Source organism: Podarcis melisellensis (assembly GCF_964234715.1).
Source record: "Podarcis melisellensis genome assembly, chromosome: 9".
In the NCBI taxonomy this organism is placed as follows: Eukaryota; Metazoa; Chordata; class Lepidosauria; order Squamata; family Lacertidae; genus Podarcis; species Podarcis melisellensis.
The window spans coordinates 27,057,596-27,075,783 of NC_138541.1; the positions used below are offsets into that span (position 1 = coordinate 27,057,596).

At 41.0% G+C, this 18,188-nt stretch overlaps 1 long non-coding RNA gene across 1 annotated transcript in view; it reads right to left on the minus strand.

Moving 5' to 3' along the window:
• Positions 1-18,188, minus strand: part of LOC309377880 — a 977,944-nt gene that overhangs the window by 608,050 nt on the left and 351,706 nt on the right. The window contains exon 2 of the long non-coding RNA XR_014171758.1: positions 5,405-5,526. This is a non-coding gene — a long non-coding RNA (uncharacterized lncRNA). The remainder of the gene's footprint in view (positions 1-5,404; positions 5,527-18,188) is intronic.

Genomic DNA, 18,188 nt, shown 5'->3' on the forward strand with positions numbered 1-18,188 from the left:
TATCAGAACCTCTGACTATAATTTTGAGAATCCTGAGAGAACAGGTGAGGTTCCTACAGACTGGAGGTGGGCAAATGTTGTCCCAGTCTTCGGGGACGGGGGAGAGACCCAGGTAACTACTGACCACACAAAAAGAAAACGGCATTATTTACCCAGGAGAAAAATATAGCTACCTTAACTCAAAGCAAGGAATTAATTTTGCTACTATTTTCGCTTGTTCCTTGTTTTTGGTGCTGAAACTCTGAATTCTTATGGCTTTCAAACGTTATTTCAGTTTGAATATAATCGGTCTCTTATTGGCATTTGATTTTACATCATCACAGAAGAACCATTACTGGTGGATGATCCAGGATGCATCATTTACCTAATAACATGTTAGACTGTGTCCCAGAGCGGAAGAGATTATCTCTGCATGGGCTCTTGGAGTAAAATAACCTTATAAACAATAGAATATTTGAGTTTGAGTTTATTACTTACAAATGTTGTGGTATCTCTACAACTGCCAATCTTATGTAAGGCTGCTGGAACATTTAAGGGATAGCAGCCCCTACACACCAGGGCCCAGTAGGTACCTAAGCTTGGATGAAACTGGTGCTAGTTTAGGTTGTCTTCCTGTAATCATCAAATATCCACTCTGATTATGTTACGTGAGTCCAACCCCAAATCATGCTACATAATGTGATCACTACCAGGGAAGATTATTACCTGAATGTATAACGGTTTCTGTTGACAGTACAGAATTACATAGTATACGACTGGCATCCACATTATAGCTACAGTAGACTTTTTCATATTAAGAAAAACAATTTGAAAGTAATTAGTGTCCCTTGGATCTGGACCTAATTTGGCATGGAGGCTGGAATACTCACTCCTGTCCTCCTATGAAGCAATACAGTAGCGGAGTTCCTATAAGCACTACATGCTTATAGGAAGTACACATGAAGGCTGGCATGAACAGAGGTGCGGCAGCCAGCTACACTTGCCCAGGGTCTCAGAGGGTTAAGTCAAACAGGGGTCCAACCAGGGACTGGCTACTTTTTTGTTTGAGTATATAACTTTATTCTAATAAGACTTCTGCCTTGCCCCTTAGAAACTGTGGTTGGAGTAGAGCCTGGAAGAATCTGGCATGGTCTGCTTGCCCAAGGGATCCATATTTTCAAAAGCAATTCAACATTTTATTTTACTGTGGACCAATTAAAAAGGTTGACATGAGTTCAGTGTGGTGTAGGCTTACTAATGGGAGCATTGTGTTGGTTCCACCTTCACCTTTTTGGTAAAGGGCAGCAATGGGGACCCTGCCATACCGCAAAGTCATTCAAACTACAGGAATAAATTGCCTTTTTACTGTCCCTCAAAGCACCAAAATATGTTTTGTATACAAGGCTTCAACCATTGTATTACCCTATTGATTCCTTAATGTAAGATCTCACTTGCTTCAGGGACACTATAAACATAGTATTGCTAAGGTCTTGCAATATCAATATTCATTTATTTTTTATTGATCTTCTTTGCACTTGTAAATTCAGAGCTTAGTATTAATGTGTGGTGACAAACTGCTTAAATTTATGAAAATAAAATTCAGGCCAGTAGCCTAACCTGTTTACTGAAATTGTCAGAGCATTTTCTTTTTCCTTTATGTGTAAATCCTTCAAATACCAAGGGAGCTATTTTGTGTGTGTGCCTTATACTGAATCAGTCCATCTAGTCAGGAATTACCAACCCTGACTAGTAATGCTTCTCCAAGCTTTCAGATGGGCATCTTTCTCAATAGGATTCATGAGCAATCTCTGTACACCAGCAGAAGGACAAATACTCCAGGCCTTGAACAGCACACCAGAAAAACATTTCAGATACACTGGAAGAACACATCACCAGCAGCTGAGCCATTGCACAGGTAAAATTTCCAGTGATTGGCTGAAATGGGGTGGAGCCATGAGTGGAATGTGGACAACACAATGGAGGAGCCATATCTTCTCCTCTTCAATCCATGGCTGCTCCTCTACTGACAGTGCAACTTTAAAACAGTCCAAGGCCTTACACAAGGGATCCCACCCACATCCTTCACCACTGGTGCATGTAGAGACAAGTATGTTGCTACCATACTGAAATTAGGCCAGAATGAATGGCATGCTCATGCCACTTCAGAACGTCCACATGAGTTGAGTGTAGCATGTGGTGGTGTCAGTATGTGCCTTACAATCTCTTCAGTAGCTGGAATTCTGAAGGTGTCTTTTTGCTCCCTATGTAAAGAGGCAGTCAGGAGAACAGCCACTAAATAAAAATATTATTATTATTATTATTATTATTATTATTATTATTATTATTATTATTATTAACTGTGCAATCCTATACATGTTGAATTAGGAGTCCACAGAGCCTAGGGCTTGCCAATCAGAAGGTCGGCGTTTTGAATCCCCATGACAGGGTGAGTTCCAGTTGTCCGGTCCCTGCTCCTGCCAACCTAGCAGTTCAAAAGCATGTCAAAGTGCAAGTAGATAAATAGGTACTGCTCCGGCAGAAAGGTAAACAGCGTTTCTGTGTGCTGCTCTGGTTCGCCAGAAGTGGCTTAGTCATGCTGGCCACATGACCCGGAAGCTGTCTGTGGACAAACGCTGGCTCCCTCGGCCAGTAAAGCAAGATGAGCGCCGCCACCCCAGAGTCGTCCGTGACTGGACTTAACGGTCAGGGGTCCCTTTACCTTTACCTTTACACACTGCATTCAGTAGGGCTCACTACTCAAGAAGTGCATGTAGAATTACACCCTACATATTTTTAGTAGTCTGAAGGGATCACATTCCCCCTGCCACTTTACATGCAACCATTTTCAGCACAGCTGTTTTGTTTTCTATTGAAATGCCCTTTTCTTCATTATACACATTATAATGTTACAGGCCACCCCAATCTCGGCTTAACAATAGCAAGATTACAGGGGTCTTGGCACTTAGCCCAGGTTTGTGCTCCTTTTTTAATGAGGGACAGCAGAGGCTGGTGTCTTTAAGAAGTATGGTTTATTTTACACATATTTACAGCCTGAGTTTTGATGGAGGAGGTGCAGAACATTACACCCCAAGAGTGTCTCTTGTTGCTCCTCTCATAGCTTCAGCAAGCTTGGATCCAAAGCAGCAGCCAGCCATGACCACCAACACCCAGCATCTCCCAGCCAGTGTTCATGGAGTGCTGCCCACTGTCGCCTTCCCAGCAGTACTTGCTCTCCCTCTCCATGCTGGCGTCATCTTCTGCCTGGCTAATGGCTCCCATTATCAAACAAACCAAGGTATTATAAGCCTTTTGTGTTTTCAGTGAGCTATTGCAAGGCTGGCCGCATGAGGAAGCTAGTTAGTGTTGTTCTAGCCCTTGCTGAATTTATCTGTTTGTTCACATTCTGACTCTTCACTGAATGTAGAGATTATGGGGGTATATGAAGTCCCACAGATGAAAATAATCATCTAAATTACAAATTATAGCATCAGATTTTCTCTCTCTCTCTGTGTGTGTGTGTGATCATTAATGCAGAATAGAAAGTGATCAATAGGTATTTGGAATATCCATAAGTGTTCTGAAATATGTGGGCTTTGCATTTACATTGCAAACTGATGAAAGCAAGAGTTGCTTTTATGCTGGATGTGCAGAGATGCCCTGAGGCTGCAATCCTCTGCACACCTAGCTGGGAGCAAGTCCTATTCACAGTTACATTAATCCATTCTGGATATTGCACACGGGTTGGTTACATCTAGATTGGATTACTCTTTACACAGTTTTATGTGAGGCTGCCTTTGAAAACCTGTCTTGAAGTGTTAGTTGACAGGAACCCAAGTTTGTGTTAAGACACCACATCAATATTTTACCACTTCATTGGCTCCTGATACATTCTTTGCCTTGCTTAGGCCAGTTCAAAATGCAAACTATTAGGTTTTAGCAGTAATGTTACTAAGGGGTATGTAAAAATGGATTGTTAACAGGTGAGAATGTAAAGTTACAATAAATTAAGATAAATTATTAAGATAAAAGCAAAAATGGAAAGGATTTGCTGAAATAACTAATTGAACTAGAATACAAAAAAGGGAGGTGTGAGGAGATCAGGGAAACAAGTAAATGAAAGACAAGACATGGAAAGATTGACTTGTTTTTAATTGTTTTTATTTTTCTGTATTTTGTATTTTTTGTTTCTTTTTAATTTTTTTATTTTTTGTAACTTTTTTGAAACTTTAGTAAATATTATTTTAAAAAAACAAAAAACAAAATGCAAACCATTAATGCTCTAGACAGTTCAGAACAGGAGTACAGTACCTTAAAGACCACCTGCACTTATATGAGCCTACATGTTACAGGCATCAGGGAAGACCCTTCTCTATGTTATGCAAGCTGCCTCTGTCTTTCTTCTTCTTCTTTGTTGGTGGTTTTATGTTGTTTGCATTGTGCCAGGTTTTACTGTAACTGTGACCCACACTGGACATCCCATTTCTGAAAGAAAAGTGTGGGACGTATAAGTGGTGGGTGGCTGTACATGAAAGCACACATACATGTCTATGTGGGATATCCAATAAGATGCACTTCTGAAAATTACACTGATTCTGACTCTATAAATAGCTATTTCCTTCTTTTTAAGAAAAAAAAAGAGGACCGTTGTCTCTTCAGGTGTGTTCACATTGCATTACCACCTTAGAGCACAGTGAAACTGTTGGTTTTTTTGGGTGTGTGTTTCACAGCTCTCTCCCCCACCCCAAGCTGTTCACATCAACACAGCTACCTAAGTATCAGATTCATTTCTGTCTGTGTACACACCTGGAGGCATTGATAGGGTGGGGATATCTTTGTGCTATGGAAAGCTGATCACACCTTAACTAGAGATGAATTGGGAGCATCTTAAAGACTCCAACTGGTGTGAAGCCGGTTTGAGAAACAATACATCAGACAGTAGCATTTTATGACAAAGTACAGGATATTATTAATTATTAAACGAATGTATTGCTTGCTTTTTTACAAAGGTAACTCAAAGCAGCTTGCAATATATAAGCAAACAAACGAACACATACATTAAAACTGGTATAAAAAAATCTAAAAGGCAATCATGTTTTTAAAATGCAGGATTAAAACATTGCCTCCCACAGGAGGCCACAGCTAAATTTAAACCCAAAGGCCTGCCAAAAAAGAAATGTTTTTGCCCGGCACCTAAAGGTATGTAATGATGGCACCAGGTGAGCCTCCTTGGGGAAAGCATTCCACAAGCAGGGAGCCACCACTGCAAAGCCCCATTCTCTTTTGCCAACACTCTCAACCTCCTGTGAAGCAGGGACATGGGGAAGGGTCTCTGATGGTGATTGTAGGATCAGGATGGTTCTTATGGGGAGAGGCAGTCATTGAGGTATTGGAGTCTGGGGCCTCATAAGGCTGTATAACTCAAAACCAACCTCGGTCCAGTATACCTGAAGGAGTGTCTCCACCCCCATCGTTCAGCCCAGACACTGAGGTCCAGCACTGAGGGTCTTCTGGCGGTTCCCTCACTGTGAGAAGTGAGGTTACAGGGAACTAGACAGAGGGCTTTCTTGGTAGTGGTGCCCACCCTATGGAATGCCCTCCCACCATATGTCAAGGGGGAAACAACTATCTGACTTTTAGAAGACATCTAAAGGCAGCCCTGTTTAGGGAAGTTTTTAATGTTTGATGTTTTATTGTGTTTTTAATATCCTGTTGGAAGCCACCCAGAGTGGCTCTAGAGGCCCAGCAAGATGGGTGGGGTATAAGTTGTTGTTGTTGTTGTTATTTGAATGGGGTCCAGAAAATAATTGGTAGCCGGTGCAAGATACATATGCTAAGCACCTTGTTAGGTTAGATCAGCCTTTCTCTACCATGGGTATCTAGACATTCTTGAACTACAACTGCCATCATTCCTCACCACTGGCCATGCAGGACAGGAATGATGGGAGTTGTGGTCCAACAACATCTGGGGGCCCAAGGTTGAGAACATAGATGGACCATTGGATTGGTCCAGCAGGGTTTTTCCTAGGTTCTTATACAGCAGCGGAAGGTTTTTGCCCTGAGCATGAAGATGTGTGACTGTGGTTTTTCAATCACTAGCTTGATTATCAATGGCAGCAGAGGAATCCCAAATGGACAGTTCATCCATTCTCTGATTTTTTCTCTCTTCTCCCTTTCTCCTGTCATATACATCACAACCACAATAAGTCTTTCCTGCTGGTAGCCATTAAACAGGAGGAATGAAGCACCTCAGATTTCACAAGCGCGCACACACACATTTTAGCAATGATGCCGCTAATGAGAGCCTGGCTCTCAGCAGTTTAAAATCAATGCAGTACAACGCCACATACATGCTCTCGGCTCCATTACAACTGGAGGATATATTGCTCAAGACAAGGTTCACTTAACTTCTTGTGAAGAGAAAATTTGTGAATGTCAGTTCTTACAAATGGTTCAAAGTAAGAAGTAATTTGCAATTTACCCAGAGGCTCTGGGTTTTTGGTTCATTCCCACAGAAAAACACAAGTGGCTTAGAGATAAAGCTGAGTGAGGTGCCTCAGTGCAAGTTTTATAAGCCGTGTTCTGCCCCCACAGGGTTCAGTTATTTAGTGACAGCAAATCTGTGTATTAGTATTAGGTAGAAGGTAAAAAGGAACAACACTGCCCTTTTAAGAAAAGATAGTGCCTTTCCTCCTTTTTAGACCCCAAGGGCAGGTTGGGAAATGTAGGCACAGCAGTATTTTACTTTCTACTGGCTCTGCCAGATAGCGGGAACATACCTCCCTTCTATTGGCTCTGGCCAAAGTGAGAAGAAACCTCTCTTCCTTCTTTGTAATCTAGTGACAGTCTAGCTCCTATATTCAGAACTACAACAATACTAAGTACCTCTTACTATCAGTCACTGTTTTCTCCCTTAGAGAGTCTTAGAATGTCATTATGTAATGGTGTATCATTACTCCATGGTCATATGTGTTGTGTGACTTCTGAGGAAGCAGGCTTAGATTCAAACTTTACCAGTTGGAAAGGAGAAATCATCCCAGGTGTGGTTTTATCAAAATCTGGGACAAAGTGTCATTCTCTTTGTCTTCTGAGCTGGGTGCAGATGTGTAGGGGCTGAAGCAGTTCCCGGGTGCTGTAATGGGCTGCACAAGGACTCATAAACTAAACCTGTTGTTGTTGTTTAGTCGTGTCCGACTCTTCATGACCCCATGGACCAGAGCACGCCAGGCACTCCTGTCTTCTACTGCCTCCCGCAGTTTGGTCAGACTCATGTTTGTAGCTTCGAGAACACTGTCCAACCATCTTGTCCTCTGTCGTCCCCTTCTCCTTGTGCCCTCAACCTTTCCCAACATCAGGATCTTTTCCAGGGAGTCTTCTCTTCTCATGAGGTGGCCAAAGTATTGGAGCCTCAGCTTCACAATCTGTCCTTCCAGTGAGCACTCAGGGCTTCTTGCAGTCCATGGGACTCTCAAGAGTCTCCTCCAGCACCATAATTCAAAAGCATCAATTCTTCGGCGAGCAAACTAAAGCTAAATCCTGATAAAATGGTTGATTCTTGGATTGAGAATTGGTGAGTGGCGAGTTTTGGACAGCACAATAGAAGTCTTCCCTGTAAAGACTTTCCTGATTCCAAAATTTAGGTGCCAGGGACAATGTTTTTGTTTACCCATGCATTTTAATGTGTTGGGAGGTAATCACATGAATTTAATTTATTGTTGTAATCATTGGGGCTGTGTGCGCATGCATGTGTATGTGTATAAAACTGTTTTAAATAAACAAAAAGTGTCCCTGATTTTGTTAGCATAGGGTGTGTGTTTATCAAGGAGCAATTATCATGGGGTGATATATACTGAAGCTTTTTTTAAAACACACACACACACACCCTTTGAATAATGCTCTAAAATGACTAAACAACTTTAAAAAGGTGACTCGGTAGAATATATGTATTCCCTACAAAGCAGGGGTGCAGAATGCTGAAGCATGCATTAAACTTGCAAGGTTCTGAACAGTAGCCTGAGGCAGATAATTATAGCTGGAGTGATGGGAATAGACTACAGGAAGCCCATGCTTATCAAAAATTGATGCATTTCTAGCATATACCACAACACATCAGCTGCATGGGCAGCTTTTGGAATATTGAAAAAATTGAAATATTGACACACAATTATGCTTAGAGTGGCTCGTAAAGATCTGGAACAATGAAACAGCAATAAAAATGAAAGAAAAACATTATAGAAAATGCATTTCATGATAAGTTACCTCTCCCTTTATTCACTGATCTACCCATTTATGAATCCGAGTTCCCATTGCATGCAAAGTTATGGCAATAATTTAAGTAAAACTAGTCTACTGATCTAAGCAAGTGGGGTTTTCTTCTTCTTTTTACTTTGAAAATATAGGTTGATAGAAGAGGAGCCACAGTGGGATTTTCATACATGCCATTTGACAATATACAATAGGTGCTAAAAAAAGAGAAATCTGGATTGATTGTAGCAATATAGGCAGGGCTGCCAATGGGTTTTCCCAGCAGGGCTCGGGTGCTTTCACATCCACAAGAAAGCAGGAAAATCAGCAAGTAAAGTTGTTTGCATCACTGCAACTCCATTCCTAGGCAAGTTTCTCTTGGCTGAATTTCTGCTTCTCACAGAGCTTGTAAAGGCACTGGAGCCCCACCAGAAAACAGCTGAAATCCTTTCGCAAATAGCAGTGGAAAGCATTTTTAAAAAAGAGCTCAGCAACAGACATTTTGTCAGAGTCAGCCACAACCATTTAAGAAAAGATATATCCACTCCCCGATGATTGGCAGGAGTGTTTCTGGTTCAAGGATGAAAACTGCTTGGATCTGCTTGTTGCACAGGAGAACAAGGCAGTACATTTATTCTTGTGAAATCTGACACCCTTGGGGACAAATCCCACCTCAACCCGAGGTTCAGTGTCCAGGCTACTGTAATGGGACGAGAAATAAAATGTGACAAGGGACTTGTTTCTTTAGCAGTTTCATAAAAGAGATTTTAGCAGATACAGCTTGTTCCATCACAGTATTGCAGGGGTGAGAAAATCAACGCTTGCTGAAATTCCCTCTTTTACACAAATGGAGTTTTGTCCTCTATTGCACCCACTCATCTTATCCCTTAGGGACATTCATTATACATAAAAGAAACCTAACAGGACTCAGAGTTATAGATTTGTTGTGAGCTTTAAGAGGAGTGTTATATGTCAGTCGGAAACAGCAATACTTTCAATTATCAGCTGTAGGAAACTGCAAGAGGGGAGAGTTCTCTAGTGCAGTGTTTTTCAACCACTGTTCCGCGGCACACTAGTGTGCCACGAGATGTTGCCTGGCGTGCCGTGGGAAAAATTGAAAAATTCAAAAGATTTTAAAATAAAGTATTTTATAATTTTTCATATTTCTGTTTACTTACTATTTCATAATAAAGTAATTATAAAATACTTTCTTTGTGTTTATTTGATTCCTATTCAAGAGAATTACTTTATATATATAGTCAATATAGGCACAGAGTTAATTTTCTTAACATTTTCTAATGGTGGTGTGCCTCGTGATTTTTTTCATGAAACAAGTGTGCCTTTGCCCAAAAAAGGTTGAAAAACACTGCTCTAGTGCTCAAATTCTGATTGGGGGTTTCCAACAGGCATCTGTGAGAATAGGATGCTTGAATAGATGGGCCATTGGCCTGATCCAACAGCCTCTTCTTATGATCTAATGTCACTTTGTGATGGTGTTAGGCCAATCACTCTCTCTTATTTACTCTCTGTCATTTGTGTTCTCACAATTTCTTATGAGCACTATTATCAACATTTTACAACTGGAGCATATTAAATAGAGCATACAGTGGTACCTCAGGTTACATATGCTTCAGGTTACATACGCTTCAGGTTACAGACTCCGCTAGCCCAGAAATAGTGCTTCAGGTTAAGAACTTTGTCTCAGGTTGAGAACAGAAATCGTGCTCCGACAGAGCGGCAACAACAGGAGGCCCCATTAGCTAGAGTGGTGCTTCAGGTTAAGAACAGTTTCAAGTTAAGTACGGACCTCCGGAATGAATTAAGTACTTAACCTGAGGTACCACTGTATTAAATCATATTCCAATTCAGAATTAATATTTGAAAATCCCAGTGTCACTTAAGTCTCTACACAATGTAAGTACAGGCTGGAATTCGCTTTCTAATCCTGAATACAGCAAATTGCCAGTCTCATGAAAAAGAATCAGTTATCAATGTCTAATAAAACCCCCACCAAAAAACAAACAAACAAAAGAAGGCAGGTTTTGACAACATTAAAGTCTGATGGTTCTTTCATGCAAAAAGGTTTTGTACATGCATACATCTGCATTCTATTCTGCATGATAGATTGTACGCATGCAAACATATTATACTGGTTAAATTACAATGGGTATTCACAAATGGTGTTTCTGGATCCATGCTTGTAATTGGAGTCCCAGGTGGTTGCAGTGATCAAGAGGGTCCTTTACCAGCCGATTCTCAACTATTGCCATTGCTGGCCTTGCTACTGTGACCCATGCACTGGTAAGTCCCCAGTTGGATTACTGCAATGCACTCTGTGTAGGTCAACCCTTATGGCTGGTTTGGAAGCAGCAACTAGTGCAGAATACTGTAGCTAGGCTCCTAAGTAGAGTATCTTAACATGTGCATGTAACAACTCTCTTAAAAGAGCTGCACTGGTTGCTAATGTGCTACTGAGCCACGTTTAAGGTTATTGTACTGACTTAGAAAGCCCGAAACAACTTGGGGCTGGAGTATTTTATGGAGTGCTTCCACCCATATCATCCTGCTCTGTCACTGAGGTCAGCTAGTAAGGCCCTAATGATTGCCTCATCATGAGACAACCAGGGGGAGGACCTTTTTTGTTTTACTGTCATTTCTAGGGAACCATCTCCCCTCTGAGTTATGGCATATGTTAAGTTGTGGGTGAACATATCAGACGACACAGCAATTCTTCAAACAGCCCTTGTTTATTCACAGGCCAGAACAGAACTGAACTGAAGGGTTCAGTCAGCCTGCTTATAAAGAGCTCCAGTACAACGTAACTGTAACAATTTTCTAAAACTATCCAATCACTGAATGCCACTTTTGATCCCTTATTTGCATAACTATCTAGAGTATCCCCCTGCTGACTCAGGGTGAGAACTTCAGTACATAACAGCATAGACCCACTTTGGTGGCATTTTGGCACCTGCTGAAAACTCAGTTATTTTCCCAGGCCTTTGCTGACAAATAATACTAGCCTGTTCTTAATCTGTTTGCTTTAGGTTTATAATCTCTTATTATTTTAAAAATTATTAATTTTTTACATTGTGACATACATTGCTTCATTTTTAAAAAAAAGAAAAGAAAAGCAGTATAAAAATTAATTATATAAATAAATGCTTTTCTTTAGAATTCACTAAAATACGCTCAAGAAAGTTTTGGTGACACTTCCCAGAAGTATTTCACACATCAGCTTCAAAAGATGAGAAGCCATCTCAGGCCAGGATTCATGTTTGACTTTGTTGACCTTCTCTCTTATTCCCTGCATTCATGCATGAGTTCTCATCATATTGACATAGTCAGCATCTCCAAATGCTCAGCTACATTCTTCTCAAACCCTGTAACTCTCCAAAAAGAATAATCGAACAGACATTTGTCAATAAAATAAGCAAGAGGCTTGGAAAGCAGCCTAAGTGTCAATTCAAGATTGGATTTCAGTTAAATTTATATTTCCAGTCTCTTGTCTATCATGTGTCTATGCTTTTAATAGACATTAGAATGGGGTGGCCAATAGTTATTGGGCACCATCTCCCCATCACCCTTGGCCATGCTGATGAGAATTAGAGTCAAACAACAGCTAGGGGACACCATGTGAACTACCCCTGCTTTCTAGTTGCAAATGAAATGAGACATATATGCAGCAGAATGGAGAGGTCTAGAGCTACATAATCTGATTCAAAAGCACACCAAAGTGCAAGTAGATAAATAGGTACCACTCCAGCGGGAAGGTAAACGGCGTTTCCGTGCACTGCTCTGGTTTCAGTGTTCCGTTGCACTAGAAGTGGCTTAGTCATGCTGGCCACATGACCCAGAAAAACTGTCTGCAGACAAATGCTGGCTCTCTCGGCCTGTAAAGCGAGATTTGCACCACAACCCCAGAGTCATCCGCAACTGCACTTAACTGTCAGGGGTCCTTTACCTTTTACCTTTAAGTATTTCAGTGCCTTCTGTTAGATATCATGGTCCCCATACTTCCATTTAGAGGTGGTTTGAAGTCTATCCATTCCTGGGTTACAACAATTCTGTGAGAGACAGTGACTGGCCCAGGATCATCCACCAAGCTTCATGTGATCTTACATGGTCCAAGGATGAAGGAACTAGGAGGGTGGTGGCAATGATATGATCCCTTCTTACGTGGACTTTGCCAGGATGGCAGAGCTGGACATTTGCTAGGGCCCAAGACTAGCAAATGAACCCCTACCCCTAATGGTGTTGACTGCTTGTTAACACTTTCTACTGAGTATCCAAGATGATCTCATGCAGTCTTAAAAAATTCTCTTTGCACATTCTGCCTCTTTCAGGTTAAGAAAGCCCATTGGGGCTGCTGTGTCAAGGGCCCCCAAAATCCTGAAGCAAAAACTGAATAGACAGGTAAATGCCAATTAGCCCAAAGTTATCTCCTGTATCTCACTAGTTTAGTTTCCCTTAGTATGGAAAAAGCTAACTGAAAACTCGACCAGTCTCACACACCAAATAAAGTATTAATGGTCATTTTAAGGTTGAAATTGTTTTTACTCGGCTGCATTCCATCTGTTGTATACAACTGAGAAGTTTTTAGTGCACCTTGGTTACTTGAAACCTCATACCATGAGGCCATGAGCACAGGACATTTTCTTCTAAATTGGAAGCCGAATAACCACTCACTCATCTAACATGATTAACCCTAGATAATCACCCAGAATAGTTGCAGTATAGATCAAATGGAAACATAATTCATTTAAAATTTTATAAATTGACAAACACTTGCAGCCTTAAAGGAATAAGGCTTTCAAAGCAGAATAATCAAATCCATCTCTTGTCACTTTAGCAAGATTTATATGTGGATGTTGATAATTTTTCAGAAGCCCTGTCAGCATGCTTTTGAGATCAATGCCAATGAAATATTTTGTTTACAATTTAACCTCCATTTCCCCTAGAATTTGAGGGCTTTAATGCCAATAGTGTTTACATCTAACTCTATTGATCCTGGTTGCAAATTAAATGGCAAACAAAAGCAATTGTATTGTTCTGTCAAAACAGTCTCAATGGGGAGCTGAATTCTTTATTAAAACAGAGATGTGTTGGACTGGAATGAAAGGACAGTTTCATTTACAGAATGGTTTTCAAACCGAGAAATACTTTCAGCTAGATAGATCTACCTGACGCGAGTTACAAGGGTAATAAAAGTGAAATAGTAAATTGAATTTCTTTCTCTTGTTGTGAAGAATGAAGAAGACCTATGATCGTCTTCTTCTGATAAGACATAAACATATATAAAAGAGTAACAATAGATATAAGACAAAAAGAGAGTTTGGTGAGAGGTGGGAGTAAAAAAGATCAAATTACTTTTACTGTATCATGCCCATTTTCTTCCATCAGGTATGGATGTTGAAGTGGGAGTTACCTAAAGCCCAGTTAATAAAGTATTGGACCTCTTCATGGAGGCCTAGCCTTTCTAAAGCTCTTGAAGAAAGCTGGGCAGGATTTTTGAAGGACAGCAGGTTCAGTAATCAGCCAATTAGCAGAATATGTCCTATCCTTTTTAAAGAGTGTTGGCATGGAGTTCTTCTGGCTTTATCACAGTGTTCTCCAATGTCTTCCAGTTGTTTTTGACTCCAGTTCTCATGAGTCCCAGCCTGCAACGTCAGGTGTAATGGGGATTGATGTACAAACCATCTGGAGTATAAAAAGTTTGGGGAAGACTACTTAGGGGCTCTGTGCTTCTTCAATTCTTTTTTTTTTTATCTGCTGTTTCCTGTGACAAGCTGCTTGGGGTGATGTGTGACTATGTGTGACTTCCCCCTCTGGCAGATATTTCAATGGCTCATTGCTTCACTGGGGATTTCCCAAAGGGTTTTCTCCTCAGTTTAATCTCAGTAGACGCCATCTGTCCCTGAACTGAGCAGGCTGCTGGTCCGGAACTGGCCGCTTGCTGGGATGGTGTGGTGGTGAGACAGGGTGGTGGAAGCTAGGGTGGCTTGGGCACACCAGCAGGAGTGTCAAATTGGCTCCACAGGTGTGCCTATATCACCTTGACATTACTGCTGCCCTGTCTCAGTAAGCTGCAGTGAGGCTTCCAGGAATCCAGTGCCACATCAGGACTGTGTCCCTTATGGAGAATGAGGGGTGCCTTACCAGCTCCACTGCTGCACAACAGCCCTGCAGTGCTGTCAGATGCATAGCTGTCAACTTTTCCCTTTTCTTGTGAGGAATCCTATTTGGAATAAAGGAATTTCCCTTAAAAAGGGGGGAAAGTTGACAGCTATGGTCAGATGGGTCTTACTATCCAGTACTTGCTGCTACCTAGCCCCTGTCTTTTAGTCATTTCCAGCCCAAGAAACAAGAGGGGAAACCAGAAATATCCAATTAATTGTAAAGTTATTGTAAATCCAGCTGTCCAGCCCTCTGCTTCTCCGCAATAATAGAGCAAATTACTGGCTTTTCCAGCCCTGGTTGTAGACCTGCAATAGCGTGAAACCAAAAGCAATCTAGGTATCTAGGTGCATGGGGATTTCCAAATCCCAAGACCAGCAAATGCACACAATTGTGCAACTTTATTATTAATATAAGGAAGAGAGCAATAAGGTCCAGCATAAACACTGAGAGCAAAAAGGAGCTAAACAACTCCAAAAGCTGACTACGACTATCTAAATTAATAAGAGCACAATCATCTCAGCAAAGTCAGTCAGCTTCCCTGTGGCAATGAAAGATCTGTTCTGGACCACTAATGGAACAAAGCTGAAATGGCAGCCCCTCTCCTTGGAAGGAGTGTCGTCTGGCTCTTTTGAACCAATGAGAGACGCAGCCAGTTTGTCAGAGACCAATGTCCTTTATCACACATGGCTTCTGTTTGGGAGTGGACCACCCACAAAATTATTTGAGGCCTTTGAGTGGTGAAATAAAATGCTCTAAAATGCTCTAAAACCCTCAAGGGGATTTTCCATGCATTCAAATTTAGCACTCCCAAGGGTAGAATACAAATCTTACTCTGCTTGCTGTTTCCTCTCTTCACCAGAGAAATGGGGAGTTTCAGCCCACTTTTAGTTACAATGGAACCTCGGGTTACATATACTTCAGGTTAAATACACTTCAGGTTACATACGCTTCAGGTTACAGACTCCGCTAACCCAGAAATAGTGCTTCAGGTTAAGAACTTTGCTTCAGGATGAGAACAGAAATCGTAATCAGGCGACGCAGCAGCAGGAGGAGGCCCCATTAGCTAAAGTGGTGCTTCGGGTTAAGAACAGTTTCAGGTTAAGTACTGACCTCCGGAACGAATTAAGTATTTAACCTGAGGTACCACTGTATTATATGCACTTTAGGTAAACTGATATGGATGATTCTAAATAGAGATGATACTTTTCAGCATAGTTAGGAGATTTATAGTGAGGCAGTAAAATACATATGAGTCCAACAGCTTTCTAGTGTAGGGTGAGAAAGTAACTCATTTTATACCCCCCCAAAAAGGAGACAGACTCAAGACAGGTGACTGAGGTTCAGATTTCTATTCATGATGGCCAAAACCAAAAGACCCGGAGGGCAATGGAAGCAATGTACATAATGATCACAAATGCCACTGAGTTGAATTTTAATTGCTGTCATTCAAAGCCATCAAATATTCTGTTTCTTCTGCACCCAATTAGGCTTTAATTGCCTTTTATTCATTTTTCCAAACCTTGCTGTTTGCTTCACCTTTCAAATGTAAATAGGAATCCAAAGAGCCTGTTCCAAAGTAATCCTATCCTGGACATCAATGAGAGGAATTGTGTTGTGTATCGTAGCTAGAGGCTGTATCATAAAAAGGTATAAAACTAGCACTGAGACCAACAAACATTTCCCTCCCCATATTTTCAGTCTTCCTCCCTTCCTCCCAGTTGATGTTTGGAGTGGGTGAAAGCTGAACACTCAGCACGAGATGTATAACAGTGGAATACATTGAGGAATGTTTGCGTTACAGCTAAAAGGGGATGGATATGGGACACTGGAGTCAATCTGGTATGTCTGAATATGAGGATCAATGAAGGGAGCGTACATTGTGCAGATTGGCTAGGCTGACTTGATTGCATCTAACTGAAAGGATCAAAGTGGGTAAAAGTGAACAGGATGGATTGAACAGCATGAGGCAGATAGCAACAGAGCAGGGCCACAGAGTCAAAAGTGCTTCAGAGATACCTAATCCAAACTTCTTGCACTGTATCACAATGCTCATTCTGTCTCCTTTTAGTAAATTTAGACAAGAGGAACTGGCAAAAATGTATTCTGTACTCAGGGAGTCTAGAGTAGGGTGAATTAGATGTTCATAAGAAGAGCCCTGCTGGATCAGGCAGAAGGCCTGTTTGGTCCAGCACCCTACCTTCATAGTGGCCAGATGCAAGCAGGACCTGAGTGTAGAATAGGAGCTTTGAGAACTGCAGTTCCAATATTGGCATTGGAGCTTGAGGATATAAGAAATGCTGCTTCTGCTCTGAACATCTGTGGCCCTCAGTTGGGTTGATGGTTTCTGATTAAGCTTGTTATCAGTCGTTGACATTCTGCCACAGTTGACAGATCTTATGCAGTACCTGCGAATTACTCACTCCTTACTACACACAACAGATTAGGCAATACTTCAGACACAAAGTAATGCTTCATAGACAGGAAAGACCCTACATAATCCATAAGTAATATACTCGTTAGTAAAAAAAGAGAGAAGAAATTGGGTGTGTGTGTGATATTTATCTCTCTATACTTCCTTGAACAGAGGGAAAGACCACAAAGGAAGATTCTACCAAAAGCTTTTTAATTATAAAACACTTATGTGGTTTATTGTAATATGAAAATTAATGTTTAAAGGGCACTGAGTGATGAGGTTTCAGGCTCTGGGATCATATAGATTAATCTGCTCATTAAGATGCTGATCAGCCAATTTGGGTCTTCCCATGGTTTAAAAAGTTCTAATATATTTAACACTAGGGGTTGAGTCATCATAGGAGTTTTGTAAGTCAAGTGAGATTGATATCCTTGTAGGGGCTGACTGGTTTTGCTTTTTGACTTTATTTAATTAAGTAAGCGGGAGTTGGCTAAATTGCATTTTCTATCTTCACTCCACAGACCAGCCATGTAAGTATAAAGCTGTCACTGATGTGCTATGAGCGCATGATTTTAATCTACCCAAAATAAATTGGATATCCATATATTTTATGACAATCATAGTTGCCAGCATGCAGGAGTTGTTTGGAAAGCACAATTTAGCCATATGTCTAGGTGTTTCATTTACAAACATTTTAATAAGAGCATTGATCATGCTGAATACAGAATCTAAAAAGTAGTAATATACCATAAGAGCAATTCCATTGTACAAGCAGTGCATTTTTATTTGCTAGAGATACTACATTAATTCAGCCCTCCCACAAACAGTATTAGGAGGAATTGGGTATTTGTAAGGCCTGATCCTCATAGTACACATGAACATAGATCAATCAAGATCTTGTGCAAAATGCCATGGCCAGAGTGCTAGTGGATTTTTCAGGTCATTCGTATAACATCAATTCTGAAACAATTTGCCTGTTGTCTTCTGGATCGCTGGGTAGGCTTTCATGGCAGTGGCTTCATGATTTTGGAATGGCCTCCCCTCTGAGGTGTGTCTCACCATGGCAATGTCATCATTTTGTTGGAAGGCAAAGGCACACCTCTTTGCCCAAGCTTTTCAGAAGAGGTGGCGTGAACTGCTGCTGGTTTAATTTCTAACTGGAATCTGTTAGGATTCTTGTCCCGTGCTTGCAGTCATGGGATTGTTGTTATCACATGACAGTGTATGTTTTCATTCCACATAGTGGGAGGTGACAGAGACAGGATGTTTTGGTGTTACTGTGTTCCGTGATGTGGGACTATAGTCGTTTGTCCTTTCTCTTTGCTTAAGGTTACCAGAAATTTTTCAATGAGTCCAGGGACACTTTTCAACTCCATTA